Source organism: Ambystoma mexicanum, chromosome 8 (assembly GCF_040938575.1).
Source record: "Ambystoma mexicanum isolate Mex_15411 chromosome 8, UKY_AmexF1_1, whole genome shotgun sequence".
Taxonomy (NCBI): Eukaryota; Metazoa; Chordata; class Amphibia; order Caudata; family Ambystomatidae; genus Ambystoma; species Ambystoma mexicanum.
In genome coordinates, this window is record NC_090929.1 from 1,216,737,704 (window position 1) to 1,216,755,122 (window position 17,419).

Here is a 17,419-nt window from a genome sequence, read left to right on the forward strand (position 1 = left end):
TTGCACTGTCTTACATGCCCAAGATCACACATATAGCTGGATGGAGGGGGCCAGGGGACTCTGAGTTGGCTGGGCTTGGTGATAGAAATGGAGTGGATGGAAGTGGAACCAATTGCATGTTACTTCAAACATTTCTAGCCGCCTGGGTCACTGTCACCAAGCAGGGTATAGATATGGCTCACACAATTCGGCTTTGGGTTTGCTGAACTACCTCCATATAACCCTTTACTGCTCTACAGTAAAATGATCATGTTTCTCCCGAATGGGCACAATGATCCCAAGCCATGGCACTAACAGTCCCTAACAAGTGTGCAGATGCTAATAGCACCCATTTGCTTGCAATGCCAGGCTGGCTGCCTGCACACACCAGCACAGCAGCAGTCAAAGGTGCCGCTACTCTAGGTAGCAGTGGCGCAACGGCCATTGAGCAGACTGGGCTTTAGCCCCCCAAGCTCCCCAGAAATGTTGGGTTTTGTCCCCTTTCCCACTCTCACAAAGGTATTTTCAATAAGTACAATAAGAGTGCACCAGACTGTCCATCTTAGAGTGATAACCTTCCATCAGAAAATAATTAATATGGTTTGTCTTGTATTGCCCCTTGCGAAATACAAGTGAGGTGGAACGAACAGAACACCGATAGCAACACAGGGCCAGTGGGCCCTCAGACCGCGGTAGGCTGGTCACACCGCAGTGTGCCACTGTGGACAGTTTGAAACTGAATTCAGCCAAGGCCTTCCCTGAAAGTAGGTGACAGAAAAAACATTTACTTGGACAGCACCAGATGTGTTTTCACATTAGAATTCTTCTGTAAAGTACTTGCATTACAATGTAATGAAACCAGCTTCATTCATTATTTATTCATATTGAGTAGAGGTTTTGTCGCATGACACATATGTGTACTTTGGGAGTGACGTGTGCCAGTGGGGTGGGGCGTGGAGGGGCGCATTCTGTTCTGGTGTTTGGCCCTGGGCACCAAGTTGGCTAGAAGCTGCCCTGGCCTGGGCACCTGATATCATGGGTTGCAAAGGGCCCGCCGCGCAAGTCTGATGCTAGCACTGGGGCCTGCGCATGTGCATTGCACCCCTCCAGTGCATGCTTCGGATCTCAGTGCTAGCCCTGTTTGACTACTACGCTGCAGCAAAATAAAGTCTGCAACCATCCTTCTTGCTCACACGTGCACACACACAGCACACACACTTCTCTTGCTATCTTTTCTTTCTTTCTTTCTTTCTTTCTTTCTTTCTTTCTTTCTTTCTTTCTTTCTTTCTTTCTTTCTTTCTTTCTTTCTTTCTTTCTTTCTTTTTTTCTTTCTTTCTTTCTTTCTCCAATAAAGCACGGGAAAGTGTGAACGCAGTGTCCCTCTACAAGAAATAATGCAGTTGAGTATCCCACGTTTGGGGACATCGCAGGGGTCAGCAGATACGAAGTGCAATGGGTGACCCTCACGACTGAGTGCTCTTCCTTTCTGAACACAGACTCCCCTGCCAGGTAAGTATGAGTGCAAGCTTAAGGGCAGCGGTTGGGGATGTCCTGGAAGCCACGCTAAGCGAGGGTGAAGGCAGGCACTGATCCAGCCCCAGCCCTTCCGGAAGCCCTGAGCCTCTGCAGAACTGCCTGGCCCATGTTGGGGAAGCTTGAACAGGCAGAGCACTGGGGGAAGTGACTGCCTGAAGTGGCCCAGCAAAAGAAGCCTGTAAGGCGAGCGCCTGTAAAGCACATCGTGGCATTTAAAGTCCCAGAATGAAATATATAAAGAAATACATTGCTGTGTCATAAGAATGCTAACTGGCAGCATAGGGGCAGTTTATAAGGGTCCCCCTGAGGCTCAACTCCCCTTTCATTGAAACAGTAGAAAGGCCCAGACGCTGTCCATCAGTGCACCAAGACTAAATTTATGAGTGGGGGCTGGTGGGCTAACCTTTCAAATTTTGGCAGAGGGACTTACTTCAGAGACTATGATGAAGGGGAAAACGTACTTGTGTGGGGCATCTAACTTCTTTATACATTAATGAGGCCTTTCTGGTTCAGCTTCAATGATATGATAAGTCATTTATAACGCGCCGGCCCACAAGTGTTTCTAGGCTGACAAGACAAGGAAGAGTAGACAGAGGGAGGACAAATCAAACTATCTTACCAGGCCTTGTGTCATTCAGATCGTGCGAGGGGGAGGGAAGAGGAGAAGTGCCCGGGAAAGTGCCAATGTTAGAAGAAGTTAATTATCTCCTTCACATCTAAAACCACACATTTAAGAACTGCTGTGATTGACCTGTCAGAATGAACTGTCTCCTGTCACCCGACCCTACCCATAAATCACTCCCTGACATGCATGTGCTAACACTCCATCACAATTTACATTGCCTAGAAATGTATGCAAACGGATGCATCTGCTAACAATCAAATGCTCTACATTAGTAGTTGCTGGACTTTTGTTAACTGTGCAGCCACAGGCCCCGTTAATTGTATTTGTCCTGCCACTGCGCTTTAGGTCACTGGGAGTGAGGGGGGAGTGGCTAAAGCCCGATCTGTCCAATGGTCTTTGCGCCACTAATGCTGATTGTATCTTCCTACATCTTTCAGCTCAGAAGAATGCAATCAATGTCAAGCATTGTTACATTCTTCTGCCCTGCATACTGCAGGTAAGTGTACTGATGTTGAGTGTGCAACCCTGATCTTGCACAATAACATTCCAAATAGACAAATACATTGCTAACAACGTGTTTCTTATCGTTCCGTAAACCATGAAAGAAAAAGCAGCCATGATAAAGGATAATCCCATAAGTGGCCCTCACCCTCCCTTCTTACTAGGGGGCTGGCAGCCCAAGACCCATGAGAAAGTGGGAAGAGGTAAACACAGATTGAACCTGTCGCCACTACTACTGTACACAAAATGCAATCATCCGTAGATGAGTGCAAACCCTCTTGTTATTAATTTACATAATTCATGCGTAAAGAACGCCCCATAATTCCTTCCAACGTGATAACCCTATTGAAAGAGTATATGTTGTAGACAAGAGACAGTATGTCAGATTTCATTTATTTTATTCATTTGATCATATTATAATCATGAAAAACATTTACAAAAAGACACATCAAAATACATTAATGACACATGCATTAAAAACCATTTCTCAAAACACACATGTTATCACACCAATGAAAACCTTATATCTCACATATCATTCCTCACATACTCTTTCATCCCCATACATACCAAACAACACTCATACTTGTGCAAATAACGCAATCCTGGTGGTTCTGTTCTGTCAATCAGAACATCCCATCCATTTGGGTTAATACCTTAATTCGCTCGAAGTGCATAGTTAACAATATTTATAAAAATAGAAGACAGGATAAAAGTTCTAAAGTGGTTACTCTTGAACACAAAACAATTACCACATTTTATCTGTGTGAACCCAAGTTAGAGCCAACTCTGGGAGGAGTGGGCTCTATGGTATTGTCGACTCGAGTTTCGGGAGAACCAGATTGGCCTAAATAGTTACCGTCTGGTGCACCTCATCAGGACATATATAATACAAACAACAAACAATTATTTGTGCAAAGACAGTTCAAGTTGGTGTAGATTTAACTGTAGTCCAATGTTCATAAGGTGATTTCTTTCACTTTACAGGGTGCCAAGTTTCTGTAGACCAAATGTGTGTCTCGAGAGAACACTTGCAAATATAAACCTCTTTCGCAGAGGTGTTATTTTCTCCCAGCCAGATTAAATACAGGGCGGACAGCTCGGGGGGTTGAGACCATCAATACGTAATCCCTGTTACCTCCACATAATGAATATATTCGAGGTAGTTAGTGTCTCACGCTGACCATGTTCGCAAACACTCATGCAATTTCCTATGTGTTGCCCCGCCGTATGAGGTTCAAAAATCCTCCCTCTGCGACTGCTGCTAAAATAACTACTACTGTAGCTGCAGCGGCAGTGGGATTATGCAATGTTCAGATGAAAAGAAGGCAACGCAGAGCGAGCAGGAGAGCTGCACCTCGGAACTTTAAACCTGAGATTGAAAGGCGACCTATTGGATTGTTAGGAAATGCACATGAAACGTGGCACTGGAATTTCTGGGACTGTCACAAGTGAATGCCTCCACGATGGGCAGGACATGATCTGGATTCCTTTATCTAATGTTCTGGGCCGATCGCGATTTAGAAATACTAAAAAAGCCCTAAATAAGCAGCCGCCACTGTCTGTTTTACTCACCACCCCCAGTGCCCAGCATATAGGCCTGAAATGCTGGAAGTAGAGCACGAGTCACTCAACTGTACCATCAGTAGAGCGCCTTCAACCAAGGTGCCGGCTGCCATGCCTCACGCACAAGGTCTGAATGTCAGAGTGAGTGGGAGGCGGGAGCAACCGTGTGGAGCAACTGTGTTTGATTGGCTGTAGCAGTGCAGCACGTGCATCCAAGCGTTGCTACAGCCAATCAAATTAAACTCTGTATCAAATTGTGAGTGGCTGCAGAGAGCCATGCTGCCCGTTAACATGAATGTTCTAAAAAGAAAAACATCAATGATGATTGAAGGGAGAGAGGGCACGTGCGCAGTAAAATAAACAATATGCGTGGCTTCCCAAGCAAAGGTCTGCGGCCGCACAGGCAGGCACCTTACAAGGTACATTGGTCCTGGGAATCACATGGTGTCTCTCACTTGTCTTTTCGTGGCTACCACCCTGCGGTGCCATTCGTGGGCTAGATCTATGACCTGTTGCAGCAGGTCTGTGGGAATCACTATTTGGTGTCCTCACATGACAAGCCTTCTGCCGATATCAACAGCGCCTCTCTTACATTCCTGAAGGTCTGTAGTTCTGTTGTGGCACAGTCTCTGTCGTGTCTGCTTGTGAAGTCTGTGTCTCTCCACCTTCTAGGCCTGATCAAGTCTTGCACCTGCTTTAGCATGGCATCCTGTCTTGTGTGATCCACAATCATTGTTGGCATGATGGTCCTTCAGGGCCCCGTGATGAGTGAGGAAGTTGACGTACTCCTCTGTCATTGAGTCATTGGTGGATGTGTCTATTAGTGTCGAGACATGAAGTCCACTGGGTTGTATTCTCTTCCCGGTTTGTGAAAAAGTGTGAAGTCGTAGTCCTGCAGTCGCAGGCCACATCTCTCTATCCATGGTGGCATCTTGAATTGAGAGCTGCTGTAAATGGCCACCAGGTGATCTGTCACAATCATGAATGGCTTACCGAAGAGGAACATTTGAAAGTGCTTGCCAGCCCATACGACGACCAGTCCTTCTTTTTCAGGTTGCGAGTATCTTGTCTCTACTTCTGACAGGTTCTTGCTGACATAGGCAATCACTGTTCTGGGAGATTCTCACCCTGGTAAATTTTGCACCAGAATCGACCCTAGGCCAATGGGACTAGCATCAACAATTACTTCTGTGAACATAATCAGGTCAAAATACCCCATGCGTTCAGCCAATTTAATGTCACTCTTTATTTGTGCAAATGCCTCTTCACATTGCTTTGACCATCGGAATACCCTGCCTTGTTTGGTGAGTTCTCTGAGAGGGGCACTGGTGGTCGCGAAATCTCAAAGATACAAGCTGCAATAGCTAGCCATCCCTGGGAAGGACCTGACTTTGCTGACGTCCTTGTGGGCTGAAATATCAGAGATGGCAGCAACTTTGCTGGGGTCAGGGCTGATGCTTTCATGTGAGAAGATATGTCCATAGAATTTGAGACGAGATTTGTGAAAAAGGCACACTTGTCACAATTCAGTTTCAAGTCGGCCTCCACGAGCGCTATGCATACCTGTTGAAGAGCTTGATCATGCTGTGTGGTAGTGGCTCCAAACACCAAGATATCATCACTGTAGTTACAACAGATATTCACATTGCGAATGACTCTCTGCACGCTCTCCAGGAATATTTCAGCTGCCGAGCAGATGCCGAAGCTGAGTCTCTTGTATCTGAAGAGCCCAATCGGTGTGGCAAAGGTGGTGATGCATCGGGAATGTTCATCTATCCTGATCTGATGATACCCTCTGTTCAGATCAAGCTTCGAGAACCCTTTCGGCCCATTTAGCAAACTGAGCATGTCATTTAGGTGTATTCCAGGGTGTCTTTCATGTCCAATGGCCTTGTTCGCTTGCCACATGTCCACACATATGCGTATCTTGTCTAGGGATTCTCTCTTGGGTACAACCACTATGGGGGACACCCACAGACCCTGACCATTGGCCAGCTCTATTATGCCTTCACTCAGTTAGCATTGCATCTCTTTTTCCACGAGCGGTTGCATATGAATTGGTATTCTCCTTGGGTGTTGAGCAACAGGTGATATGCATTAATTGATGTGAAGTGTCACAGGGTCTCCTTTAAGGCATCTGATGCCTTCAAACATAGTTGGGGAGGCTCTTGTGACTGACAGTCCTTGTTGCATGGTATAGGTCACAGCTGTAATCTCCATTTATAGGTCAGTGGGGCATCCCAGTAGGGTGCTCCCGGGAACTTCCCCCTGCAGAACGTGAAATTCAGCTTGTGCACATTTTTCCTTGAAGCATATTGTTGTGAAGAACTTCTTGTGATTCTGCACTGGCCCTCTCAGTGCCCACTGAAAGACTTTCAGGTCAGACAGTCTTAATTTCGGGGGAGATGCCATTCTGCGTTATTCTGATACACACACAATATTCTGGGTGGCACCTGTGTCAATGAGAAATTTGGCCTGGTGGTCTCCTACTAATAGGGTGATGTCGCCTTCAGTTGACGTTGTCATGCCATTCATCATGTCCGCATAATCGTTTTGGGTGATCCCCGTAGAAGATGAGGGTGACAGAGACCTTCCTGTCACTTGCTTGATGTGTCTCACGAGGTCCCTCCTTGCAGTGGCATCTCTCCTTGGACCAGTGCCACGCATGCTGGGCTCTGGTTTGTAGGGTGTGGAGTTGAAACCCTGCCAACGTCCAGGTGGAAAATTGCAGACGACCGCCAAATGATTCTCTCTGCCACACTTGGCACATGTTTGTTCAAATGTGGGACATTTCACACCTTCCTAATGAGGGAATGGGAGGTTACATCGATAACATCTCCCTGACGAAGCATGCCCTCTGGATGCGTTAACGCTTGTGGGCCTGCCTCGAGTTGCTGATGCGACCTGATATATTTGTCCCTTTCCAACGTTCTTGGTGGTTTCAATTTGTGATGCTTGCGTGTCTGCTCAGAACTCTGTCCTAGCCATTTGTAGTATGGTGGCTAGAGGAAGTGGCTCTCGGAATAGCTTCTTTATAAATGATGACAACAGGCATCCACCTATGCTCCTCAATGTAATGGCCTCTTCATTTGTGAATTTGTGCAATTCACAGTGTGCCACCAGTTTACAAAGGCGGGTTGCAAAGGCATCCATGGATTCACCCACAATCTGACACGCCATGTTGAACGTGTCTCTCATGATCAATGTTGCGCTGCAGGTCAAAGTATGTGCTCAGCACTTCTTTGAGGCCTATGCATGTCTTGATGTCATCTGGCGGTAAGGTAGGTATGAGATCCTCTACCTCATCTCCCACTAGATTCACCAGCAGCTGCCTGGCAAACTTGTCGGGCATGGTTTTGTCGTGGGCATGTACATAGTTTTCAAACCTCCTGATCCATCTCTCCCATCATGGCCTCAGAGCTTGCTGGTCACCCATATCAAACGGCCCAGGCCAGCAAAAGGCTCAGCATTGCATGCATCTTCATCTGCTGTCTCACCTTTTGACATCTCAGTGTTAATTAATATTTTGATAATGAAAGTGAAGAAAGCCGATATATAATTTATACAACAGAGCAAAATATGTCAAGACTAGGATTCTGTAAAAACGGGATGTTGGATGGAACATTCAATTGTTGTCCAAAGCCATTCAAACAACTGTACAGTGTACACGGCGAGGTCAATTCTGAATTCTTCCCATTAGTATACATATTAATGAGTGAAAAAAATGAAAAAACCTATCGGGAAATATTCAACAAATTAAAGGAAGGTTTGCCGGAAACATTCAATACATCAAAAACGTGTAGCATGGACTTTTAACAGGCTGTAATAAAGGCAATACAACATGTGTTCTCGACATATGAAATACAAGGATGCTATTTTCATTATTCTCAAGCATTGTGGCGCAACATACAAAAACATGGTTTGCAAAAGAAGTATAGCATAGACAGCGAATTCCAGCATCACATATGACATCTGTGCTCGAACAGTACTTACTATCAACAAAACAAAAGGAAATGGGCAATTTTCTGAATTATTATGAGGAAACATGGGTTGGACCGCAAACAAGTTTTGGTCGTAAGGTTCCAAAAATTAAAATTGAACTATGGAATTGTTACAACGCAATATTAAATGGCTTAACAAAGACAAACAACAAGTTGGAGGGATGGCATAATGGACTGAAAGTAGCGATGAGCCACTCAAAGCCCTCTCTATGGAAGTTCATGAATGTACTTCAAACTGAACAAAGGACGCAAGAAAAATCACTAATTCAGCAAATCACTGGAATGAAATTGCATAAAAAAAACAGCATATATGTAATAGGGGGAAACCAAAAAGCCACTATACAGAAGATAGTGGTTTCTCTACCTCTTTTTGGGAATCGGATAGAGTATATATCAGTAGAAGGTAGATACATACACAACAGCACATCCAGGTGCACATTTCAAAACTTTTTCAATTTATTCGAAATAGATAAAACACAATTAAACACAGTTAGATAAAAAAAATACTTTAAAATAAAGTACTTGTGACACTATAACCATCTATTGTGGTAGCAGGGGTTAAACAGTGATACAGATATGACATCAGCAAAATTCAGAGTCAGGTCTTACTAGACTGTTCAGCTGAAGTTTGATCAGTAATGATCTAAATACATCTCTAGTACAAACAATTACTAGGTCTTGCCCTCAACATGTTTCAGTTACCTATTTCCATTTGGATCTTTCTTCAGGAGGATAGTTTTTCGGTTACTTGAACTTTACGGTTGATCTAGATTGATCTTTCCAAAAGCCCCATCAATGCGCATATGCATTCGGATCGCTGTTGGTAAAGAAAAAAACAGGATTTAAGCTAAGTAATGCTTGATATCCTAGCAGAAAACATATCTGCAGCCAGCGGGGTTAAAGAAAACAATCATTAACTCGCCTGGGAGTGGTGATGGTCTACACAGAGAAACTGTGTTCTTCAGGAATGCTTCAGAGGCCTACCGGGAAATCTCCAAAGTTCCCTAGAGGCCATTTCTCCCCTGCTGACAGTCCCGGGCCTGCTAAAGATTTCCTTCCGCTCCCAAGAAAGGCAAATTTGTCACATTTGGAGCACATTTATGGCCAGATTGATGATGTCCCTTTTGAAATGGAACCCTTCCACTCCAATGAGGTGAGATACTTCCCAGAGCTGTTTTATGGGGAACAGCGTGACCTGTTGGACTTAGCAGCAGACTTGCAGGAGGCAAGTGGCCTAGACACCTTCACCAGAGGTCAACATGATATGATAGGTTAGGTTATCTATAACGCGCTTAATACCCTGAGGTTTCTAAGCGCGGACCTGGGATCGAACCTGTGTTGCATCGTCTCGTCTTGCTTCCCGGCCAGCACGTTGCCCCTGAGCTATCCTCCCGAGCTATCCTCCCGAGGCTGCTGCCACTACAAGCAGCCGCTGAACAGCCAGACTCTGGAAAACCACACTGCTTTAAAACTGAAAACTGCTTGTCTCTTTTAAACCAGTTAAGTATTTCAATCAGGCGATACACCCTGGTCTCAGCCTAGTATGCAGCATGCAGCTGAAATGCTTATTTTATTATGCCTATAGGTTGAATATTCTGAGTGATATACCACTCATATCACACCCCTTCTCAAAATACCCCAGGTCACAATGGACCAGGAATCAGGCTGGTTGGTAAAGGTAATATTTATTCATTTATTTAAAACTCAAATTAAACATATACTTTTGAATAGGGAGCCGCAATCACCAATGTGGTGACAATAACAGATAACAAGGTGTGCAAGGCAGTTTAATTCACTTTTAGCAACACAGAAGATAAATCATTAGAGAAAAGAACACTTTTGGCTTGTTTGAAAAGATAGCACTTATGTTAGAATTTCCCCCTGCAATAGTCCTCAACCGACCAATAAGCAATTCTAGTTAGATATAAAGAAGCAGCAGGTATTCAGGAATAAAAAACAGTAAACAGAATTTGAATACAACCGTCCCTCCCCAAACAAGAGAAAAAAATGGGTTCGAAATCTTACACTTTTAAAATGACATTTGAAAATGGCTTAGCAAAACAATGCAAAGTGTGCACAAATTCTTAAATCAGTACAAATGTCTATGGGAGCAACATAGAAAAGATGCTAACAATCATGAGCTATAGTTTAAACAAAAGGAAACACTTTAAATCTTAAAGGAAGGTTGAAAATAATTTAAAACAAAAATCACACGTGTAAAACTTTGCAGAAATGCAGATTCCCGCCTCAAATTAACCAAATGATTTTTAAGAAAAAGGCCCAAAATATACTGATTTGGAGTGTGGGATGTAGCTATAGGTCTTAGGTATAATCCAGAGTTGAAATGAAGTCTCTAGCTATTAAATTGAGTGAGTTAGATGCAATGTTGAATGATAGGAGTTTTTGGAAAATAAAGGTGTGAAAAAGAAAACAGAAATCAATTTTTACAAGGATAGTTACGCTCCACACTAGGGCATTCAGGCTAGGTTACCAGATTGAAACACAGTAAGCTCTAGAGTTGATCCGCGGAACCAACTCCAGCACCTCTGTGTCCGCCCTGGTGGACTCAGTCCAATTACCCGAAGAAGTATTGACGGTTTAGGATTTCACAAGACACAATTATTTAAAGACGTTAGCACTAGCGCAAAGAATCAAAGGCAAGGTTTCAAGAATGGTTCTGACAGTGTTAGAAGTTCTTAAGGTAAGGATAGGATGACATAGAGATTGGGATGGACTAAAACAAGGCAAGGTATGCTGTGATTTCCCATGCTTCCTATTAATACTTACAGTCCACTTTAATTTAGGATTTTGGACCGTCAAGGGTTCTGGTCATCACACGGATCGGGTCTAACCAAGGACAACTGGGCTACTCGAGTGGAACAGGATCAGGTGGGCAGTTCTGGTCACCGTACTGCTCTGGACTGGAGACTGCACTGGACTGCACTGGTTACTGGAGACTGGATATCAGTGGGCTGGCGAGTTTGCAGCAAGCATGCATTTAGTAGTAGCAAGCCAGCTGAATCAGAATGCTTCCCTTAGGTTTTTGGGATTTTTAGAGTTTGAGGCTTAGCTGAAAAAGGAGTTCAGCAATGCTGAGGCCTTATCTTTGTAAGGAAAATCAGGAATCAGGAACAAGGATGGAGAATTCAGGAACAGGGCGCCACGCAGAAAATCAGGAAGAAGTCAGGAATCTGTCTGTGTGCTGTGAGGTTCCCTTATTTATCATGCCAAATGACATCACTAAAGTATATGGCAGGGATAGGCTTAATGTCCATACCCCTAATGCTAGGATTGGGCAAAAGCACAATCTCTGCCTTGCTTATCGCTGATTGGATCACAGAAAAGGATGTCATGTTTTATGGTGTTACTTTTACAATGTCTAGAAACCTCCCCTAGCTATTGGGACCAAAATCTAACTTTCCCACAAATATACATTTATATAGTTATGACCTCTAAGAAAATCAGATACACAGGTTGCATATTTTGCGAGTTACATTTCAATCCAAATCCCAAGTATGTGGGACCTGGTTTAGTCTTTCTGTGACATTTTGGCAATTTTAACCTTGAAAGATTTGGCCTAACATTTCCCAATTTTGTACAAAGATGCGCAATTACCTCTGGGATATGTGTACTCATTATTGTGGCAAAGTTAAATGTCTTGAAAGTTCAGTTTCAAAATAGGCATTTTAAACACCAAATGCCACTTGTCAGTTTTTTTTTCTTTTTCCCAAGTGTAAGCAAATGTCAATCCTTTGAAGCAGAATGAGGGGCCTCTCCCTTGTGAGTGAAGCTTCCTGCCCCTCCCACTGGAAGGGTGAGAGTCTTAGCCTGTTATTGTCTTAGCCTGGGGCAAAGACGAATGTCTAATGTGACTTGAAAAGCCCCATTGTCCTGGGGATTCAAAGCCTCCAATCTAGCAATTAGCCTTTTCCTGTTCCAGCAGTTGAGGTGTCAGCCTTTCTCAGGGCTAGCAACTTGCAGAGCAGGTTTTTTTAATATAGTTTACCAACTCAGACTAGATTTAGCTTTGAGTTTCACCATTTAAATTAAATGAGGCCCGGTTCCTCTGAGACTCAAGACTGATCCTGGGCATTGCAGGGTCCTTTAATCACAACGGTCCATAAGAAAATGAATGGATTTAGCACCAAAACAGCACTTTTTAAGGTTGAAAAGATGACATTTTAAAGAGGCATTTTGGGTTTACAGCAAAGTAATGCTGCTTCCTTCCTTTGCTCCATGTAAAATGTTGCAGAGCACACTGGCATGCTCCTGCAGCAAGTACTCTGTTCCACCCCTCCTGAAATGTGTTTTGGCAGGGCAGTGCAGCCATTTTCTGGTTATTACAAAACTCAGTTTAGAGATCTTGGCACACACAGGCGTCCGTGCATCCATTTTGTGCTATTTCTGGCATCAAAGCAGCAAAGTGGTGTAATATAGCACAGCTGAGTTGGTCAAAATATCCCACAACCCAATCACTGTCCTTTGGGTCATACTGCCCCTAGCCATGACAGTCGTCCTAAACTCCACCCCTGGTGGCCATCTTCAGACTTATACTTCATGTTTCAGTGTTGAGAGTCCTCTCAATTTGCTCCTTGAGAATTGTTACTTTTTGATAGTTTTCGATAGTTTTCTCCAACCTTTTCATCAACCGTCGCACGTTGACTACCGACAGCGGGGACCTGTTGTCTGCAAAGATAGTTTCCATCGCTGGATTTTCTCTCTGCGAGTTTCAGTGGGCCCAGAACTAGGCCTACCTCTCACATTGACGATGTCCGACGTGGGCAAGAGAAGTCTCTTCAGGACATGCACATTCTATGGCCTGAGGAACGTCTGTCTAGGATCGGCACCTCAAGTGCCTGCACTTCCTTCATCTGGACCACGGTGAAGAATGATGCAAGATCTGCTGTGGTGCCCTGGCATAGACCAAGAGGGATCACTACCAGAGGTTGGTAGCTTATATCAATCAGAAGGTCTATGATGCTGCCTCTGTGTGCAGACATGTATCGTCAATGACTGGCAGGTTCCATGAGCATGCTCACTCTGAGAAAAAGAGGTTGAGGTCCTTCCAGGATGCTACTTCCAACGGATCCAAAATAAACTGAAACATCATGCATGAAGGGGCCGCTCCCTGCCTATTGGCTGGTGGGTTGCCTTCTGCAAGGAAGTACCTAACCCCTTCCAAATACAGGTCCTCTTCCAAGAACAAATAATCAAAGGAGAGCCCTGCAGGAGGCTGTCTGCAGTTCCCTCATCTTCGTCCCCATCGGTGCCAAGGACCCCATCGATGACGCCTTTGTCTTCTAGGACCACCAATGTGTTGACTGCCTCCTCATTAATGTCCACAGCTCCGTTGACGACCACCACATTGATGACGCCTCGTCAGTGACAACCACTACTTCACTGACTAAATGTTCGCCGGGGACCATCGTTTCCACAGTTATGACAACGCCAACGGGTGGCTTTGCCTCCACGGCCTCCTTCTGCTATACTAACCACAACTTAATAAGCGGCAGTGCTGATTTTGTAAATCCTTATCATCACCTCCTTCCTGAAGGACTCAGGTAGGTTGAGGGAGTTGCTGCGTTCATCTGACTTTCTGTCGAGACCTGTTATGGTGTCTCCCCAGCGCCTGTGGGGTCTCCAAGGAAATATCCTCTCATCTATAGTAGTTCTGAGGATACATTTCTGACAGACGATTTCTACTCGGAGCATGAAGTGGCCAAGAGCCCATGTCCCAGAAGGGATCTCCACAACAGGAACCAGATCAGCCGTTTGCTCCTCCAAGGGGTTTCAGCCCATCTTTATTCCCTGCTACTCCCTTCCCACCTCTACCAGCACTCAGGAAAATGTTGCTGGACATTCTCACCACCCTGCACACTTTGGCAGGGAAGGAGTTTCGAGGATAACCAGACTTTATCGCCTACTGAATAGGAAGGCCCAGGTCTTCTTTTGGAATCAGCATAATGTTTAACGTCTCTTCGGCCTTTTCTAGGTGTTCCTTAGCTTCTTTGTGCACATTAATTAGTGTTTCAATCCAGGAATCAACCGCAGGAACTGGGGTAGGGTGTGGATGAATGGACGGTAGGATTGAAGGATGAAATCCTTGACTACAGAAGAAAGGACTGGTTTTTATAGCTGAATGATCCGAATTGTTGTATGCGAATTCGGCCACAGGTATTAAGAGTGACCAATCATCCTGTACCTTTGTGGCAAAGCAACGAAGATACTGTTCCAGGTTTTGGTTTACTCGTTCAGTGGCTCCATTGGTCTGTGGGTGATAACCCGAAGACAAGGCACGTTGGATTCCCAGTATACGACATAACTGTTTCCAGAACTGGGATATGTACTGGGGTCCTTGGTCAGAAATGATCTTGGAAGGTAGCCCATGAAGCTGGAATATGTGTTCCAGGAAAATTCTAGCAAGTTCAGATGAGGATGGCAGTTTGTATAAAGGTGTAAAATGAGCCATATAAGTGAGCAAATCAATGGTAACCATTATAGTTGTGTAGCCCCTGGAAGAGGGTAGTTCCACGATAAAATCCGTGGCAATGATTTCCCAGGGTTTTGTTGGTATTGCTGGTTGGAGCAGGAGACCTGCTGGTCTTTTGTTATCATGTTTGTTCTGATTGCAGACTGCACATGTCTGGATATGGATCTTGATATCATCCTTTATCTTTGGCCACCAAAATTGTCTTTGTATTAGATGAAGAGTGTTGGTGATGCCACGATGTCCTAAATGGAAAGTATCATGGCATAGGCTTGTGATCTTTTGTCTCAGTCCGGGAGTGGGAATGACCAAGCGATTGTCCTTGAACAGGTATCCGTCCTTTGTTTTGAGATTCCATCGATTGTTTCTCTTAAACTCCTTCCAAGGTTCAGAGGACTGGGTTTGAATTCGAATATCCCCCAGGAGGGTAATTGCTTGGCAACAAATATTGTGTGGGGAAACATCTTACGAAAGAACCGATCTTCAAGGGGTTCATAATCAGGACGTCTGGATAAGGCATCGGCTATAATGTTATTTGTTCTAGGGACATGATGGATTTGAAATTCCTAAATAGTTACCGTCTGGTGCACCTCATCAGGACATATATAATACAAACAACAAACAATTATTTGTGCAAAGACAGTTCAAGTTGGTGTAGATTTAACTGTAGTCCAATGTTCATAAGGTGATTTCTTTCACTTTACAGGGTGCCAAGTTTCTGTAGACCAAATGTGTGTCTCGAGAGAACACTTGCAAATATAAACCTCTTTCGCAGAGGTGTTATTTTCTCCCAGCCAGATTAAATACAGGGCGGACAGCTCGGGGGGTTGAGACCATCAATACGTAATCCCTGTTACCTCCACATAATGAATATATTCGAGGTAGTTAGTGTCTCACGCTGACCATGTTCGCAAACACTCATGCAATTTCCTATGTGTTGCCCCGCCGTATGAGGTTCAAAAATCCTCCCTCTGCGACTGCTGCTAAAATAACTACTACTGTAGCTGCAGCGGCAGTGGGATTATGCAATGTTCAGATGAAAAGAAGGCAACACAGAGCGAGCAGGAGAGCTGCACCTCGGAACTTTAAACCTGAGATTGAAAGGCGACCTATTGGATTGTTAGGAAATGCACATGAAACGTGGCACTGGAATTTCTGGGACTGTCACAAGTGAATGCCTCCACGATGGGCAGGACATGATCTGGATTCCTTTATCTAATGTTCTGGGCCGATCGCGATTTAGAAATACTAAAAAAGCCCTAAATAAGCAGCCGCCACTGTCTGTTTTACTCACCACCCCCAGTGCCCAGCATATAGGCCTGAAATGCTGGAAGTAGAGCACGAGTCACTCAACTGTACCATCAGTAGAGCGCCTTCAACCAAGGTGCCGGCTGCCATGCCTTACGCACAAGGTCTGAATGTCAGAGTGAGTGGGAGGCGGGAGCAACCGTGTGGAGCAACTGTGTTTGATTGGCTGTAGCAGTGCAGCACGTGCATCCAAGCGTTGCTACAGCCAATCAAATTAAACTCTGTATCAAATTGTGAGTGGCTGCAGAGAGCCATGCTGCCCGTTAACATGAATGTTCTAAAAAGAAAAACATCAATGATGATTGAAGGGAGAGAGGGCACGTGCGCAGTAAAATAAACAATATGCGTGGCTTCCCAAGCAAAGGTCTGCGGCCGCACAGGCAGGCACCTTACAAGGTACATTGGTCCTGGGAATCACATGGTGTCTCTCACTTGTCTTTTCGTGGCTACCACCCTGCGGTGCCATTCATGGGCTAGATCTATGACCTGTTGCAGCAGGTCTGTGGGAATCACTATTTGGTGTCCTCACATGACAAGCCTTCTGCCGATATCAACAGCGCCTCTCTTACATTCCTGAAGGTCTGTAGTTCTGTTGTGGCACAGTCTCTGTCGTGTCTGCTTGTGAAGTCTGTGTCTCTCCACCTTCTAGGCCTGATCAAGTCTTGCACCTGCTTTAGCATGGCATCCTGTCTTGTGTGATCCACAATCATTGTTGGCATGATGGTCCTTCAGGGCCCCGTGATGAGTGAGGAAGTTGACGTACTCCTCTGTCATTGAGTCATTGGTGGATGTGTCTATTAGTGTCGAGACATGAAGTCCACTGGGTTGTATTCTCTTCCCGGTTTGTGAAAAAGTGTGAAGTCGTAGTCCTGCAGTCGCAGGCCCACAGTTCTGTTGTGGCACAGTCTCTGTCGTGTCTGCTTGTGAAGTCTGTGTCTCTCCACCTTCTAGGCCTGATCAAGTCTTGCACCTGCTTTAGCATGGCATCCTGTCTTGTGTGATCCACAATCATTGTTGGCATGATGGTCCTTCAGGGCCCCGTGATGAGTGAGGAAGTTGACGTACTCCTCTGTCATTGAGTCATTGGTGGATGTGTCTATTAGTGTCGAGACATGAAGTCCACTGGGTTGTATTCTCTTCCCGGTTTGTGAAAAAGTGTGAAGTCGTAGTCCTGCAGTCGCAGGCCACATCTCTCTATCCATGGTGGCATCTTGAATTGAGAGCTGCTGTAAATGGCCACCAGGTGATCTGTCACAATCATGAATGGCTTACCGAAGAGGAACATTTGAAAGTGCTTGCCAGCCCATACGACGACCAGTCCTTCTTTTTCAGGTTGCGAGTATCTTGTCTCTACTTCTGACAGGTTCTTGCTGACATAGGCAATCACTGTTCTGGGAGATTCTCACCCTGGTAAAT

General features: G+C 44.9%; 1 non-coding gene across 1 annotated transcript; it reads right to left on the reverse strand.

The window, feature by feature from the left end:
- Positions 1–1,334: 1,334 nt before the first annotated feature.
- On the reverse strand, positions 1,335–1,496 carry LOC138474942 (U1 spliceosomal RNA). The gene has a single exon (XR_011269160.1). It is a non-coding gene; the product is annotated as a U1 spliceosomal RNA (small nuclear RNA).
- Between the last annotated feature and the right edge of the window lie 15,923 nt (positions 1,497–17,419).